This window comes from Lampetra fluviatilis, chromosome 8 (genome assembly GCF_964198595.1).
Source record: "Lampetra fluviatilis chromosome 8, kcLamFluv1.1, whole genome shotgun sequence".
NCBI lineage: Eukaryota > Metazoa > Chordata > Hyperoartia > Petromyzontiformes > Petromyzontidae > Lampetra > Lampetra fluviatilis.
Genome location: NC_136282.1, coordinates 13,619,013 through 13,636,847, shown reverse-complemented (window position 1 = coordinate 13,636,847; position 17,835 = coordinate 13,619,013). Strand labels below are relative to the sequence as shown.

At 50.3% G+C, this 17,835-nt stretch overlaps 1 protein-coding gene across 1 annotated transcript in view; it reads left to right on the top strand.

Annotated features, from left to right (window-relative positions):
* The first annotated feature begins 4,873 nt into the window (after nt 1–4,873).
* Nucleotides 4,874–17,835, top strand: part of PTN (pleiotrophin) — an 85,678-nt gene continuing 72,716 nt past the window's right edge. Inside the window, exon 1 of the mRNA XM_078859213.1 lies at nt 4,874–5,051. The gene's annotated coding sequence lies outside the window, so the exon portion shown is untranslated. The remainder of the gene's footprint in view (nt 5,052–17,835) is intronic.

Below are 17,835 nucleotides of genomic sequence, written 5' to 3'. Positions count from 1 at the left end.
ACTCACTTGGGTGCCACGGTGGCGAGATGTTAACTACCTCGCCTGGTATGCAAGAGGACGTGGGTTTGATCCCGACCCTGACGCCTGCTGTATATTTCTAACCACCAATTGATGAAAGACTCCACCACGCTGTTTTGGTCATGGAAGTTGTTTGACTAAACTTCGCCACGCTGGTCAGTGCAGGTTGGTTCAGGGGAGGGACGTTTATTTATCACTCGCCACTGATGTTAGCCGTGGCCGGGAATCGAACTCGGCTCACCGGGCTCAGAGCACGACGCACGAAACCACCGCCCCACCGTTCTGCGTTCCGCTGTTGTAGCTTTGTTACAAATCGGGGAACGCATCACTCAATGAAATGTAAATGACATTCCCTCGAGAAATTGATGCCGGAGGAATTGACCGGCGATCGCTCGAACCGCGTTAGGAATCGATCCCTGGTGAAACTGAACTTGCCGTGGCTTTCACGGGTCACGGTGGAAGTGGACGGAGATCGATGTTATGCACTGGACTCGCGAATAGTCCATCTCCCTGACAAACTATACATCCGTGGTGGTGGTGGTGGCAGGGAGCGGTAGTGTAACGGTTAGCGCGCTGCGCTACAAACCTCTGCCACCCGAGTTAGACTCCTGCTCACGGCACAACACCAGTGACGATTATTTGAACTGGTCGTGGGCTTCCCCCCTAGGTCGACTCAGCCTCAAATGAGTACCTGTGTAAATATCGCCGCTGGGGGAGGCAAAGGCGTCCGGGCGTGGTGTTGGCCACCCACTCCCTCGTGTACCGTGCCGGCCTTCATAGGTGCTCGCTAACAGCACTTGCCCCAACAGTCTGTTAAGGCTACACGGGGGATCTTTGTCGTTTGTGGCAGGGACGGTCCTGGGTTTATCGAGGTGAGGCTTTCTGGGGGCCGATTAGCGCGCCCGACTTACGCATTCCGCTACCCTCTAAACGAGATAGGGGTGCCAGGGACTCTTCATCAAAGCCGATGGACACGGCGCGACAATGAACTGCGGCCTCGTGGGGAGAGAGAGAGAGAGGTTGGAGGCGGCGTGCGGGTTTGACTGACTTGAGGTGGAAATGTCTTCTTCATTTGGTACGAACTTGAATGCACGTTAAGGGAGCCATTCATTGCCTTGCGTGGGACTTCAGAGATGGACATGTCGCCGTTGGAAGACGCAAAACGGTGTTTTCGTGAAGGCTCCGTAACATCTTGATTTAAAGCTTTCGTGACTGCAGGGATTCATTTTCTTGGTTCTTTCGGTAAAGTCACGTGGAAGAAGAAAAATAATAAAATAATATTAATATAAAAAATAAAAAAATTCACGACGTTTCGACTGCAACACAAGCAATCATCATCAGGTGTGATATACACAGAAAGAAATTTTAAAAAAGTGTTTTCTTTCTGTGGATTTCACACCTGATGATGATTTCTTGTGTTGCAGTCGAAACGTCGTGAGAATTTTTATTGTTTTATATTAATATGATTTTATTATTTCCCTTCTACGTGGCTCCGTAACATGTGTGTGTCAAGTGTTGGAGATTTTGTTTGTTCTTACACGTATTAGACAACTCGCTGGGGTTTCTATTAAGATGTAGGAGAGACAAACTCGTATAATTAATATCTAAATGTATTATTACAAATCGAGTAACTTACAGAATCGTTATTCTGTAATGGTCAATAAAGACGGTTGTGGTCTGTGATCTCTGCATTGTTAAAACAATAGCAACCTGATTGTGATTGGGTGAAATCCATCACATTGAGCTGATTTATTTTTAAGATCTATCACCGATTGTATGAAATATGTCAGGTGTGGCGTATTTCAACTTAAGACCCATTAACGGCTTCCTAAATGCATTTAATCAAACGATCATCCTGTGTGCAAGTTGGATACTTTTTTTTTAGAATGTACACATTTTCATCCGTCAACACAATTATTCGTAGGGCATTTGGCATTGAATACACGACACTTACTCGAAATAAAAACAGAAACGTGAGTTGGAAGCCCAGTAATCATTCTAGTCCATGGGCCTGATCATCCACCTTGGGTAGAACAACTTTATCGTAGTGGCTATTGGTTTATTTTGCTGTCGTAACTTGCAACTTGCTATCCGCCCACATTTGACATCTGTGAAAAAGAGCTTCATAGCTCATCGGATTCCTCCTCCTGCAGTCTAAATAAAGATCCCGATTTACGTGGCAAATCGGAGTCAATTATGTGATAACCCCACTCGTATCACGCGGTTTTCACACAGTTCACTATTAGTGGAGACGTGCAGACATTGGAACGGCTTAAAAGCTATGCCGAATTTGAGCTGGCACTGACGAGTGAAAAATCCGGTCTGCACGGGCTCATGGACTGCAGCCGAGTGTGCCACAGTGTGCACATTGTGCCTTGACAACCCCCGGGGGTCCCCAAAGCCCGGTTCGGAAATCTCGGCTTCATTTTTGATGCCGCCAACTCCACGTTCACGACGTGTAAAGCAGATTGCGCTGCACGCCGCAGCCTCAGGCTCCCCCGGCTCGTGTCGCCTCAGGACTTGTGGAACACGGAGGAGGCGGAGGAGGAGCGGAAGAGGCGAGGCAGGCACGAGGGATTTGAGTGTGGATACTCAGCGGCGCAGATTAGCTGGGTAAATCTTCCGCTGACCCCACCCCCCCACCACCAAATCCTCGCCCTCGTAAATACGCATTCTACGTCATCGAGACAAGTGACAACTGGCCACCGTTTTGGCAGTGGCGCACAATCACGTGGTATTTATGAGTGCGCAACCGTATCGTGTACTCGTATGTTTGTATGTATGTGGAACTTCTTTCGCACCGTACGCAGCCAACCGCGCTAATCGGAGGTGCGGGAAACGAGTTAGGGCACAGCAGCCCTCCTTTATTGAACTCTCATTGAGATGTTTTCACCTGGTGCAAGGACATAATACTGGTAGGAACCTCTGGTTACACCAGCCCACAGGGGATTATTGTGTCCGTCCGTCGTGCAGGGAGGGGTTGGCTGGCTGGGGAGGGAGGGGCTGGGTGGGGAGGGTGGGGCTGGGTGGGGAGGGGAGGGTGGGGAGGGGCTGGGTGGGGAGGATGGGGAGGGGCTGGGTGGGGAGGGTGGGGAGGGGCTGGGTGGGGAGGGTGGGGAGGGGCTGGGTGGGGAGGGTGGGGCCTGGTGAGGGTTAGAGGGGTGGGGCTGGGTGGGGAGGGGCTGGTCACCCCGTGGTGCCCTTATAAAACTCAACGTTTAACCTACTCACGCCGGCTTGTGCCCGCCCTCACAGTCGGGCATATTTGCGGAATACACCACGCCGCCGTTGACCCTGGCCATTGACCGAGCAACCCAACGTTCCTACCAGCTCCTTCCGCAGGAATGTGTTCGAAGTCATCATAATGATTAGCAATCAGAAATGTCCCCACCATCACGGTGGACCAAGCGGCTCAGAGAGCAAATGAAAGTTATAGACATCGCCTTCTTTGGGTCTTTCGGTAAAGTCACGTAAATAGGTTCAAAGAAAATAACAAAAAACTACGATATTTCGATCGCAACACAAGTGGTCGTCTTCAGGAAAAGGGAGTAGTTTTTTGCTATTTTATTTCAACCTATCTACGTGACTTTACCGAAAGGCCCAAAGAATATGAATTCCTGCAGTCACGAAAGCTTTAAGTCAAGATTATTAGACACCGTCGTCATAGTAACTGTGAATTGAAACTACTACAACAACTATTTTTATTTCACGAGGTAAGGCCCACTAAGCTGTATAGATATTTTTCAGAAGCGACCTGGCCCACCAATGATAGCTCAACGAAGTGTCCTAAGGCGTGGAATTGTACAGCAGCCAAATACTCTAAACACGTGTTTCTAAATGTGGAGGGTAAACCCGGAGGACCCAGAGAAAAATCCACGCGACCACGGGGGAGAAATATACAGCAGCAGGCGTCAGGGTCGGGATCGAACCCACGTGCTCCTGCATACCAGGCGAGGCAGTTAACATCTCCTAGCCACCGTGGCACCCAAGTGAGTTGGCTTGGGCCGGACGCGTGATGGATAGAATAGAGGATGATGGCCGGTGGATGAGATTAGCGATGAGGTGCCAGTCGTCACCTCGTCGATATTTAATCCCCCACCTCCCACGCCACAGTCCAGATCGCTCCTGCACATGGAGTTGATCTCATCGCTCCAAGTCCGTTCGTTCCTTTGACTCGCTGACTCACCCATATTGGACATATGTGGGCAAAAAAGAGCTTCATTGCTCATCAGATTTCTCCAGTCTTTCGTAATGGCGTCACCAGTCTCACGTCATCCTTTCCAGCGCAGTGGCGAAGTTCGATCAAACAACTTCCACGACCCGCACGGCGCGAGGAAGAGGTCTTCGTCATCATCCAGCAGTGGACAGAGCAAAGGCCAACACATTTACAATATATCGCATAGACACAAAGACAAAGATCACCCCATATAGCCTGTAACAGACTGTTGAGGAAAGTGCTGTTAGCGAGCACCTACGAAGTCCGGCACGGCACACGAGGGGGTGGGTGGGCCAGCACCACGCCCGGCCGCCTTTGTCTCCCCAGTGGCGATGTTTACGCACCGCACCAGGTACCTCGCGTGAGGCTGAGTCGAGTGCACACGCGCACACATTGAGCAGCACTATGAGCCTAAGCAGCGCGCTCGCGCCTTGCGGGATTAAGCGCGGCTTGGCACGGAGGAGGCGCGGAGCATCGCGCGAGGTATGGTGAGGAGAGAGTGAGGAGAGGAGGAAAGGGAGGGAGGGCGCAGGGGGTAAACGGAGGAAGGGTGGGGGGTGCACAGAGAGAGAGAGGCTGGCTGGGGTAAGGGGGTGAGTGGTAGGCTGGCTGGTTGGGTGGGTGTGGGTGAGTGAGTGAGGGGGGGTGTAGAGGCCTCGGTGACGCACCCACGAGCGCACACACACACACACGCTCACACACTCACTCACTCTCGCACACTCACTCCGCTCTGCGCCGCACCCGAGGAGACGTCGAAAGAACGTGACACTCCCGCGTTGAGAGAGGGCTCATTCGACTCAATCACAAACATCAACAAGTGAGTGACCTTTGTTTAAAACCTCATGTTCGCGTCGCTCGGCGTCTTTCTCCTTCTGTTGCGTGTCCCTCCTTTGTTTGTATGTATGTGTGTATGTATGTATGTTTGTATGTATGTATGAGAACGACGGAGTTCGATGCCCCGACCACGGCTCACATTAGTGGCTCGTGATATCTGAATTCTGAAGCAGTTCTGCACAAACTGTTCCCCTCCCACCCTCGCCACTTCTCCAACCCGCACTACTGACCAACGTGGTGAAGTATGGTCCAGCAACTTCCCACAACCGACACGACGTGAGGTGGGGGGGGGCATCCATCCAGCAGTGGATTTAATAAAGGTCTGCTGTGATTTGTACGTGCCTCTCCCCCAGGCAGAGCAGAATGGGGGGGGGGGGGGGTTTCAGGTGACCACAAACTTTTTTTCTATGAGACAATGTGACTTTGGTTGTGTTCGTTATTTTTTTATGGGCACCCGCTTCCAATTTGGTGGGTAAAAAAAAAACTTCGATAGCCATCTACCGTCGTGGATGTGTCCCCGCAAGGAGTACAAGGGTTTGAGGTGTCTTGAAGAAACGTCTCGCTCGGCACTCAAAGTCGGAGGGAAAAGTCGACCCCTTCCTTTCACCGCAGGCGCAGCGCGTCGCGCGCAACAAGTTTCCCGACAACTTTCGTTGCTGGTCGCGTTGCTTCATTATCCGCGAGTTTCGCTGCTGGGATTCTTCTCGACTTTGCGCGCGCGCGCGCGTGCGTGTGTGTTTGTGTGTGCACACACCGAGTCGAGCACTAACAATGTCACGTGTACCGTTCGTATACTTCAGCAAAACATTTTTTTTTGCGGTGACGAATTCTGTGGCCTCCTGATTTATAATTGTCGATTAAATGAGGGAGGCGCGGGAAGCTATATGTCACTGGTGTCTGGTGAGCTGGGAGTGTGAAAGATGACAATGGTGCTGCATTTGGGCGAGAGGTAATGCCGTCTTGAAAGTTTAGTTCAACTTTTTACGCATTTGCGTAAAGTGTATTGAGCGCGGCCTGTCTTCTGGTTGTGCGTGCACACGGCTTGCGAAGTTAATTCGACGATTGTGAAGATTATTGAGAGCGTATTTGTTGTTTTTTGTATCACTCCCCTTCATCGATCAGTGCTCGGCTCGTTGGACATATGATCGGCGTGGTGAGGATCAATGATGCCCATCTATCATGCGAATCGATTCCTTTTATCGGCCGTGCGCTCCTGCTTGCCTATCTCAAGTTTCCTCTTCAGATATTGTCCTCCCCGCTACCTCCCTCCCTCACTGAGACGGGGGAGCGGTGGGCGCAGTGGTTAGCGCAGCACTGCGCTGTGATGTTCCAGCGCCCTGGGATCGATTTCCCAGCGTACGGTTAAACATCGATGGCGGTGATCGCCTCGATTTCCCCCCCCCCCCCACTAAGACCCCGAGTTCGTTTTGTTTCGCGTGTTGTATAACTGTATAGTTTGCCCTCGATGTAACACGTGGGTGGTTGTACCGTGCCCCCCCCCACCAACCCCGCATATAATAAGAGAGGGTATGTTGGGGTGAGGAGGGGCGGCGGGTGGGTAACCAAAATAAATAGCGAACTTCATTTAAATAATCTTAGGTTTTTTTTTCGGTAAAGTCACGTAGGTAAAAAATTAAAATTAATTAAAGTAAAATACAAAATAAAATAAAATCACGACGTTTCGGAGGCAACACGAGCTTCCGTCTTCAGGTGGAACATTTAAATAAAAAAGAAGATAACCGCGCATCGTGAACAGAAAAAATTCCGACCGCGTCTCCACGCCGCCCAGAAACGCCACGAGCCTGGCAGTGCCCCCCCCCCCGTCTCTTGCTGCCCTCCCCCCCCCGTCTCTTGCTGCCCTCCCCCCCCCCGTCTCTTGCTGCCCTCCCCCCCCCGTCTCTTGCTGCCCTCCCCCCCCCGTCTCTTGCTGCCCTCCCCCCCCCGTCTCTTGCTGCCCTCCCCCCCCCGTCTCTTGCTGCCCTCCCCCCCGTCTCTTGCTGCCCTCGCTCGGCGCCACCGCTCCCACGCGGACTCCGTTCCCTTTAGCGGTGTCGCGCGCGTGCTTGCGTTCACGCCTCGCTGTGGTGTGCGCACTACTATTTGTGCCCCCGACGGGTTACTGCTGATTGCCTGAGCGCACACAAAACAATGATATCGTAAGCTGTAGCGATTGGGCTTGACGCTCGGTCTTCATGGAGATGACGGGGTTTTGGGTACGAATACGACCATATACTGTGGGCACCCCCCACCCACCACTCACCCCACCACCCACCACTCACCCACCTCCACTGCACGAGCCCAGCCTGTCGAGGTCGCTATGTATAAATGTGTGACAGTCGGTAGATTTGCGCAGCTGGATTGGCGATGTCATCTTGACTTGCAAAGCGTGCTGGGGTGGGTGGTGGGGCGTTGCAATTACTTCAATAATTATATCTTGATTTGAAGTTTTCGTGACTGCAGGAATCCATGCTCTTTGGTTATTTCGGTAAAGTCACGTAGGTAGAAAAATAATAGATCACGACGTTTCGATCGCAACACAACCACAGCAAGAAAAACACTTCTGAAGTAGCTACTTCAGCAGTTTTTTTCTTGCTGTGGTTGTCCCACCTGGTGACGATTGCTTGTGTTGCGATCGAAACGTCGTGATCTATTATCTCATTAATTATAATCAACAGTTTCCAACGTCTGCGCCGTGTGTTTACCGGAGGAACAATTTCCTCTTCAGCTGATGGGGGCGGGGGAGGGTGGGGTGCAAGTGTTTGAATTGGGTGCCCGTGTCTTGTTGTGGGTGGTCACTCGCGTCTCGCGATCCACCCGTCCGTGACCAAAACTCCCCCTTAATGAATGCGCAGGTACCCCCCCCCTCATCCTCACCCCACCCCCCCGGCTGCCGAGGCAGTAGCGCGTCGGTTTACCAATTAACGTCCATTGTCAATTAACGTCTATTGTCAACGTCTATTATCAATGTCTATTGTCAACGTCCAATTACGTTGACCGACGATCTTCCCCGTGCGTGTGTGGGTGCCAAGCACGCCTGTTCGCTCTCCGCGACTTGTCACGAGGAATCTCTAAAGTGCTCCCCGAAGCCGGTGGGGAAGGGGGGTGTAACAGCGAGGACGCGCCTGAAGTTACCGGTTCGGTTAATTGTTTACCGGTTCGGTTCATTCTACTCCCGGCACGCGGCGGCCAATTGGAACAATGACAATGGGGTACGTTTATCAACTCCCCGCCCCTCCCCCCACTTCTGCCCCCCCCCCCGCAACTCTCCCCACGGTGGCGAGATGTTAACTACGTCGCCCGGTATACAGGAGGTCGTGGGTTCCATCCTGACCCTGACGCCTGCTGTATATTTTGAGTTTGCATGTTCTACCCGTGGTCGCGTGGATTTTTCTCTGGGTCCCTCCGGGTTTTCCCTCCTGCTATACATTTCCACACGGTAAGCCACTTCATTGAGCGATCATTTGTGGCCATGTCGCTTCTGAAAAAGAGCTATATAGCTCAGTGGGCCTTACCTGAAAAAAAATACGAAAATATAGGTTCGGTAATATATATAGGCACACAACGGTAAGTGGATCGGCAGGTCGCACGCGATGGGATAAAGTGTGGGTACCCCCAATTCTTCCAAGAATTTGGCCCTCTAGGATGGCTCTCTGGATCTTGCCCTCTGGCGGACGCCCTTTTGCCAGCAGTGACATGAGCAAGCAATTGCAGATAATCTACTTGTTGAGACTTTCGCCCATCAATAGGAATGTGGGATTTTCCCAAACCGGCTTAGTTAGGGCTGCGAACAGTCGATGAACGCCGCTAAGTTCTCTTGACCGTGAGACATCGGCTCCCCCGGTGGTAGGCCTTGGCCCGCCATGAATTAATTCATTGATATTTGACGCTCGAGATTAATGGCAGATAACAAAGCCAAACGACTGCCTAATGCACAGGGGTCACAACAACAACAACAGGAGGAGCGGCGGCGGCGGCAGCGGAGGCAGCAACGGCGCAGCCCTTGCCTGCGATGGGTTTCGCCCAGGGGGGCCACTCAAGCCTCGCCCGCTCAAATTCGACCGTCGGCTCATCTTTGCGATGATGCACCCTTCACAAAAATTCCCCCTTTTCAAAGCGGAGCTTTTGTTTTGCGGCATGCATCCTCGCCGCTGCTGCTGCTGCTGCAGTCGATTCACAAAGTGAAGTCCACAGTAACGTTAATAATGACTACACTGCAAGGGGTTCCACCGCCGTGCTGGGAACAGCTTCAGCAGCTCAATGCACTGTGTCTCAAAACTATTTTTTTGCATTGCGTGTCCTGCATTCATAACGTTTGGCCAATTCTAATAATTAGCGATGGCCATTTGGGAGGAAACTGCAGTTCCTGAAGAAGCTCCCAACACGTGGAGCAACAACGTCGGACAACACGCCGAACAATACGAGGTAGAAACCTAAAACACATTGGAAGGATAGTCATTGTTTTGTTGTTGATTTAGGCAGGAAAGCATTGTTGAGTCTCAAGACTATTACTCTGGTGGTCCCTGCACTGGGATATTTGGCCAGTTGCAGTGATTTGCACGTGGTAGGAAACAGGAGTTCCCGGATAATCCCAATGCATAAGAGGGGTGTAAGACTTATAGCTCCACGCAGGTAGATACGATTCTACGGATGACGCATTCCTCTAAATCATCTGCGCATTAAAATGGATAACTACAGAGAATTCGATCTATCTAGGGATTTAGTCTGTACAATCATTATTCATATTCAGTGTATTTCACGGAGCAGTACAATGGCATGAAGAATAACCACGATGTGATGCGAATTTTTTCCCAAGTAGCTCATGTCTATGAAAAACATAATCCGGTGCACTTTTAAAATTACTAAATGCATTCAACAGTTACAATACGAGAGCGTCTTATTTTATTGGCAGTGCTGAATACGATTAATATATTTATCATCGTACGACCATTTCCAGCTCAGCTGCAGATTACCGATGAAAACGCGGACAGCACCGCTCCACGTTTTGGCTATTTGCTCAACAAACATACAACGGGCAGACCACATATGTTTCGCATCTTTCGACCCGCTGTAAGCCAAAATAATTTGTTTGGAGAACAAGCGAGACGCTTATTTTCTTGTTTTGTCAAGGAACCCAAACCCCACCCACACATAACGTGGGTTTCGCCATCTGGCAAGAGATCTGTTCGGAGAATACGGATAAATAGTTCGCACTGTTCCTACACGCACTTACTAAGCAAAGAAAACATTTGCTTGCGAGGTAAGAAAGTTGTGTTGGGCGTGGGTGGGGGGGGTGAGATTGCAAGCCGCGTGCTTGGGTGCCCACTCGCACCCCACCAAGAGATGTGGCTCTTCTGAAAATTGTTTTGGAGTGCAGGCTTTCCCTAAGTGCATTTGCGACCATGGGCTATGCAACATGTGAACCGGGGGGCGGGACGATGACTGGTGCCGAGTGAGAGAGGTGTTAGTCGTCCCAGCCCGCCGAAATGAGGGGGGTGGGGGTGCATACAATGTATTGGTCTCTTCTGTTGAGAGATTAGAAAATTCGAGAAAATTGATGTCACGTGCTTGCTCGCTCGCTACGTCCCTGGCCAAAGCAGAACAATGTGGGTCTCTGACATTGTCTCGGCCTGTGGAGCGAATGAGAATAAACTCGTAGCCTCCTGTTGCTGCTGCATTGCTGTGACGAACGCTGTGGCCTCTTGATTTATAATTGTCGATTAAATGAGGGAGGCGCGGAGAGCTATATGTCACTGGTGTCTGGTGAGCTGGGAGTGTGCAAGATGACAACGGTGCTGCATTTGGGCGAGAGGTAATGCCGTTCTTGGTTCTTTAGGTAAAGTCACGTAGAAGGGAAATAAAAAAATATATATTATTATTTTATTATTTCCCTTCTACGTGACTATACCGAAAGAACCAAGAAGATGAATCCCTGCAGTCACGAAAGCTTTAAATCGAAATCTTATTTCGTTTCAAGAAAAACTGCGATATCTCTTTTAACACAACATTTTACACATGCTCACAGGGACCCAACTCCAGCCTTTAGGTGCTAGTGATCGCAGCGACATCAGCGTCACTTGTGAAACATCTTATGCCGCACTCACTCTCCTCCGCGTTCGTTGTTTGTTCACCACGTGCATTGTTTTTCTTTCTTGCCGGGTGCAAGAGGTTCGTGCACCACGCTACGAACGCCATCGACCTGAGTTTGATTTCCAGCCGTGGCCAATAGCAAGTGGTATCCGAATCGGCCTTGGAAGCCCCCACATTCTCGAGCCCACGCCGACCAGCGTGTGGCAGAGGTCGCAAACGGGTTTTGATTCCTTACCCGTACCCGGCCGCACCAGGGTTGCAAACGGGTACCCGGGTACCTGTACCCTACCCGTACCCTACCCGAAATGAGTGACAAACGGTGACTCACCGGTGACTCACGGCCTACCCGTACCCGGCCGCACCAGGGTCTCAAACGGGTACCCGGGTACCTGTACCCTACCCGTACCCTACCCGAAATGAGTGACAAACGGTGACTCACCGGTGACTCACGGCCTACCCGTACCCGGCCGCACCAGGGTCGCAAACGGGTACCCGTACCCGGCCGGGTACAGGTAGCCGGGTATCGGGTAGGGTACGGGTATCGGGTACCCGGTTGCGACCTCTGGCGTGTGGTGAAGTATGGTAGGACAACGCCCATGACCGACGCGTTGTTGAGAGGCCTTCATCCGGCAGTGTATTGTCAAAGAGCTGTCCTGTCAATGTGTATTTGTATAATAATAATTAGGATTATTTTACTTGCGGAGGATTCAAATGTTTCGACATGGGGGCCGGATGTTAGCGCAACTCGAGCAGAACAAAGCAAGCCTGGTGTCACGTCGTGTTATTCTGACTTGAGATTGGTCCACTATAGTGCAAGACCACAGGCCATTACAATGTAGCATAACTTATAATGATCATATAACTATACGTGTGATAAATAGCAGCCCATATGTAAATCTACTGCTGGATTAGGGGCTACTCAATGCCTCCGTCAGTCAGTAATGGGGGTTGTTTGAACATATTTCACGCGGGCAGTATCGCATCGCTCTGTTGCTACGTAGCTCCGTGATCTGTTTTAATAGACATACCGCGCGACTGCAAAAACCAATGCAGCCAATATGTCAATGTATTCTGCTGCTAAATTTAAGATAAGTAAATAACCGTTGCTTTACTGAAAAAAAGAAATCATTAAAATAATCTCTCTGAAAAAAACCTATAGTGTAAAATAAATAAATTAAAAAGCCCAAATTGAAGGCTAAAACGCATCTTATTTTATCACCATATTTGGCCCTCGCTGTGAGAAAACTGCATTTTTAGAGACAAAAAAAAATGCTGGTCTCCATGCACGTGTCTGGCAGCAATCACTCTCCACAGACACAGCGAGCCCCAGCAGCCTACCTTGGGACAATTATGGCTGTGTTTTATTTTAGAAGCCAAGATTGGGGTCTCCTTTTTCAGAGATTATAGTTCGGGTCAATCGTCGCTGCACTGCAGACACACAGATTCCAGCGAGTTCTGTGGTAACCAATCGCGAACGCCCTTCGCGGGCGTGAGCGGAGCCCAGCGTGGCAGGGCCCAAACGGTTCCCTGTGTGATCGGCCTTCCGTGACCAAGACGTGATCGCAAATCAGTGGCTTCGCATGGGAATGATAACAAAGTGGTGAGTTTTTATCGAGATTATAGTTTAGAAATGTGCACCGTGTGATTTTCCGGCCAAGTGATTCCTCGCCCCATCTGAAATTCCAGATCCGTATCTGCGTTGCGAAATTCAAATTTCGAGCCGAAGTTTAAAAACACATTAAAGTTTATTATTTTGTTTTATATATATATCTGCACAATTCCTATCGGAAGTGTGCCCACTCAATCATATTGCTGCCAAATCTTGCAACTGTGGTGGAGTTGTTGGATACACCGTCTCCAAGTCATTCGATTTGGGTTTTTTCACCCTGAATTTATAAAAAGTGGATATGTTATTGAGAGGCCGAAGTACATCATCAATTTGGTTTCAATGGAATGGTTATCATATTTTTGTGACGCACGTAACGATGCATTCCTCATCCACCCATCGATTAAAACTGATGTTGTCTGTAAGAGGCGATCATCTTCAAGCTGTGTATGTCTTATGTAATTATTTCACCTTAACCCTGCAGCCATTGGAAGGGTTTCGTTTACTTTCCAACAGCAATAGGACAATAATGTTTTCATACAATCGTGACTCTGAATTGAAACAATTTATCAAATCGTGCAGCGAAGTCACGAATTACGGAGCTTCTATATTTCTCTATGCAATTTCTTTCCCATCTCGAATTTCGGTGACGTCTGAACCAATTCCCCCCACACCCCTCACCAACTCCCACTGACCAGCAAAAAATATCATCGAACAACCCGTATGACTCGCTCGTTACGGCAAGACGTTCATCCAGCAGTGGATTGACAAAGGGGCTCGTCAAATCTGTCCTCTGCACACATCCTTTACTTGGGGGCGGCCTGAGCAAATCACGCATGACCGTGGGCAGCGGTGCTGTAAATGCGAAAAACCTTCACATCTTGTCAGATTACGATCTTCAAGGCTGCCCGGCGCGCACAGAAATATCAGTCGCGCGTCTTTCAGCCACTTTGTTATAATCTGCCCATTGCTATGGAATGGCTGTGCCGTGCAGGCCGCCCATCGTCCGCTATTAAAATAAGCCCCCCCCCCACCCTCTGGCCACGAGATGGTCTCGAAGCACAGCCAGGACTGACATCGTTCATGTTCGGGCGCGGATTACAAGGCTGACGTTTACATGAAGGTGGAATCGGGCAGAATGTAAACTGACAAATGATTGTTGCAGTGAAGCGCACGCTTGCAAACGCTGTGATAAAAGGGCATTTCCGATTTTAAATGTTTTTTTTATAAAGGTCTAAAAGTTAGACTGAAAAGTTGGTAATCTCTGTTGCCCATCGTGAGGCACTTGCAAATTCCACATTCCCATGGGAGGGACTAGTCCTTCTATATGACAGCCTCTGGTAACTTCATACCAAGTGATCCTCCTTATACTGACCCCGGGAGATGATGAGACCTGAGTTGACCTTGGCCGAGATGTGAACTGATGATCGAGGGGGGGGGGGGGGTCCTGAGGCAAGTCCCGATGTATCGATTAATCGATTGTACGTGAAATAATCGATTCTCACACAAATAATGAGAAAGAATACAATTGAGGAAATGGTAAAAAAATATGTTTTATCATGGCCATCAATCGTCACAATTAATCCATTTACCAGAGAAGGATGAATTTCGAAATACCCAAGTATTTTGTATTTTACTCTGAGCTGTTCCAGGCTGGAGTCACACGCGGGGGGCGCGTGCATTGACCTGCGCGTCATCGTCTGCCACGACGCTTTGGGATTCTAAAGGTGGGCCCGTGCTGTGCGCCGTTGGCTCGCTTTCTGGACAATGTCTGCGCCGTGAGTATTCAGCTACGGGCGGGGGCCACCCAGGGCAGTCGCATCGGTGCCTTGTGCGACACAAGAATGGGGCGTCCAAGCGTATTGGGAGATGGGGGGGGAGGGTGCCGGTGCTAATAGGTTCGTAGCTGCATCGTCTGCATTCTGTCCAATAGCCCAGTAGTAAAGTGCTTTATGCCGGCCCGCAGTAAAGAGCTGTTAAGAAGCCCTAATTAACCCTGTGGTTAACTTTGCCTTTTCACCCCAAACTCTGCTTATAATTGAGGTCATTACAGCAATAGAGTGGGGGGGGGGGAGGGGGGTTAGAATTCTTTGTATAAGTCCAAACCTCCATTCCTTTTGTTGTTACAAAGACTAAGGGATGCTGTTGCAGCGGTTGTAATGGTTAACACACCGGAGTGGCAATCCGGAGGTTTGCCGATTCCATTATTTCTCACGACGTGACACTTAAAAAAATGGGTTGCAAGTTTCTGAAATCCTTCCCGGCCACCCACCCACCCGCCCGCCCGCTCCTCCACCGCCGCCACCCCCACGCATCTGTCCACCCAGAAACATAAATGCGTAAACGGCCAATCGTCAGGTTCCCACGTGTGGCCCTGGCGTGGGAGAGTCGGTCAAGTACCCTCCGGAGCCGCCCTCGAGTGGCGGCCCTTCCACCCAAAGTGGTGCGGTGCAGAAGAAATTCCAGGTCCGCACCCTCTCCCCCTCGCCTTTTGGCAAACGTCGGCAAGGTGACGCGGCAAACTGCAGTCGCTTGAGACAACGGCGTTGCCGCAGCTCTTGCTCTCTCGTCGCAGCGACGACATCGGCAACGGGGCCCTCGGCTTTGTGCGCGGTCGCTTGTCCGTGTCGAGGGGACGGATCGTGCGTGGGTGTGGATGGCCCGATGGGGAGCGGTGGTAATCTTGCACGCCGAGATACGGTTACTCAGACGCATGTGATTGTGGTGTTGTTTCAACGACGACTCGTGCATCGAGAGTAAAGGGTTGTTGTTTTTTGGGTTAGATCGCGTAAACATAAACGTGTCGGTAAACCCTCCACCACCCGCCACAGCCACGTAGTAAGATTTGTCACGTAAACAGAACGTGCCAATCGGTCGTTACTTCAGCACACCGGTGCTTTGGAGATTAAACATACAGCATTAACAAGTCGAGTTCGACGTTTCGCTGGTAATCACACAATCAGCTTCATCGGGCAATGAGCCAAAATTGGCTTATAACTCGTACATCTTGCACATTTCACGTTTATTATGATGGTTCCCGTCTGAAGCCTCTGCACGCAGTTGCTGTGCATGTTGTATTACTATGTTGCCCATAACTAACTCAAATCCTCTGTTGTGAACTTGAGAAAATATATATTTAGATTTTAAATCCAGCTCGTCTCGCTAAGTTAATCCTCATTTCCTGCTTAACGTCGTGCAATAGTTCGGAAATGCCGGCTGATACAAGGGAATAGAATGGTGGTGCAGTGGTTAGCATGTCATGCTACAAACCCAACTACCCGAGTTTGCTTCCTGGCCACGGTTGCCACCAGTGGCAAGTGACATATGAACCGGTCCTGGGCTAACCCCCTCCCCCCCCCCCCCCCCCGGGTCACCAACCCCGCATTGACCAGCATGGTGAATTATGGTCAAACAACCTTCATGACTGCCACAGCAATAGGGATGCCTTCATTCAGCAGTGGATAAGCTGTGCACATTTTTTTTATTACTCGTTATAGGTGGGCATTTTACATTTTGAGCAGAGAAAAAACGTTCAATTCATTCGCGTGCACATGTTGCGTCTGGATGTCTTCCAGACCCACCCTAGAGCCTTCGCCCGTATGAGATATTATCAGTCTGGGTCACATTTCTGCTGGCCAGTGTGACCCAAAGTATTATTTTTCAGGCCCTCGGATCAGCGATGACTTTTCCATCTGAGCGGTGTTCTCTACATTTAGGAGGCAGCTGTGACCAGATCGCAGGGATGCGCTCGCTGTCGTCAGATCTCTGAAGCTAAGCAGGGTTAGAGTCTCCTTGACACTTGGGAAAGGAGATTTCACTGCGTATACACCAGATGTTGTGGGGCGTGTGCTGTGCGGTGGCCAGGATCTGGCAGTGCAACAATTGGTGTGGGGCAAGGGGCAAGACTGGGTTCCTTTGCGATAGCACACGGCGCTAATGTAAGCCGTAAGCCACGGCTGGTAATCAAACTTTGGCCGGCAGGTTCACAATGTAAATACACGAGACACCTCGATTTAAAGCTTTCGTGACTGCAGGGATTCATCTTCTTGGTTCTTTCGGTAAAGTCATGTAGAATGGAAATAAGAAAATAATAAAAATAAAACATAATAAAATAATTATCACGACGTTTCGGCCAGAACACAAGCAGCCATCCTCAGGTGGAGAGCAGGTCTGTCGAGTGGCTGAAACGTCGTGAGAATTATTTTATTATGTTTTATTTTTATTATTTCCATTCTACGTGACTTTACCGAAAGAACCAAGAAGACACGAGACACCATTACACCGCTTCATCCCTATTATGTCTTACATGTTTTTATTTATTTATTTTGGGTACTCCAGCTTCCTCCCACACGAAACCAAGCACCAATGAACCGGAACGAGCCAAACGTCCCAATGACGCAGGACCCTCCAGAGTGGTCCTGAGAATCGGCAGGCCCTCCTGGATATCAAGGACGATTATGATTATGAGTCACGACTTAGCTTCTGGGACCCGCGCCGTCGATGTATGCACGCACACCGGACGTGTGGTCAAACGGGGGAGGGGGACGGGGGATCATGGGGGATGTCCACCTCTTGATGTTAAGTGGGGGCGATGCACCTGGATGGCACGGAGGCAGGCATATAAACGGTTGGCGGTCGACGAGCTTCGGGAAGCCGAAGTTGTCAAATCCGCTGGCAGCGGGGGGCGGTTTGCGGGGGGGGGGATAGCCAGCCCGGCCGCCGTTCCGCTTTGCTGCAAGGGCCAAAAGTCCCCGGGGGGGGGGGGGTGGTGCCGGCGCTCGAGATTAATGCCAGGATGTGTGGGCATAATGGGGGGGGGGGGGTTATACTTTACGTTTGGCAGCAGGAGATGGGATTTTGCCAACAAAGATGTCCTTTCTGTCTGCGTGTTGAGTAAAAGAAGAGCCTCGGGGAACGCTGGCATGCTGACCAAAGCCACACATGGCCACAACAGTGGCACCTTTCAAGACGTGGGAAAACATTGATGCGCACGCATGTGTGTGTGTATGTATCTATGAACATATATACTGTGTGTATGTATATATATAACTGGCAGGCCAAAGCTGCTCTTGGA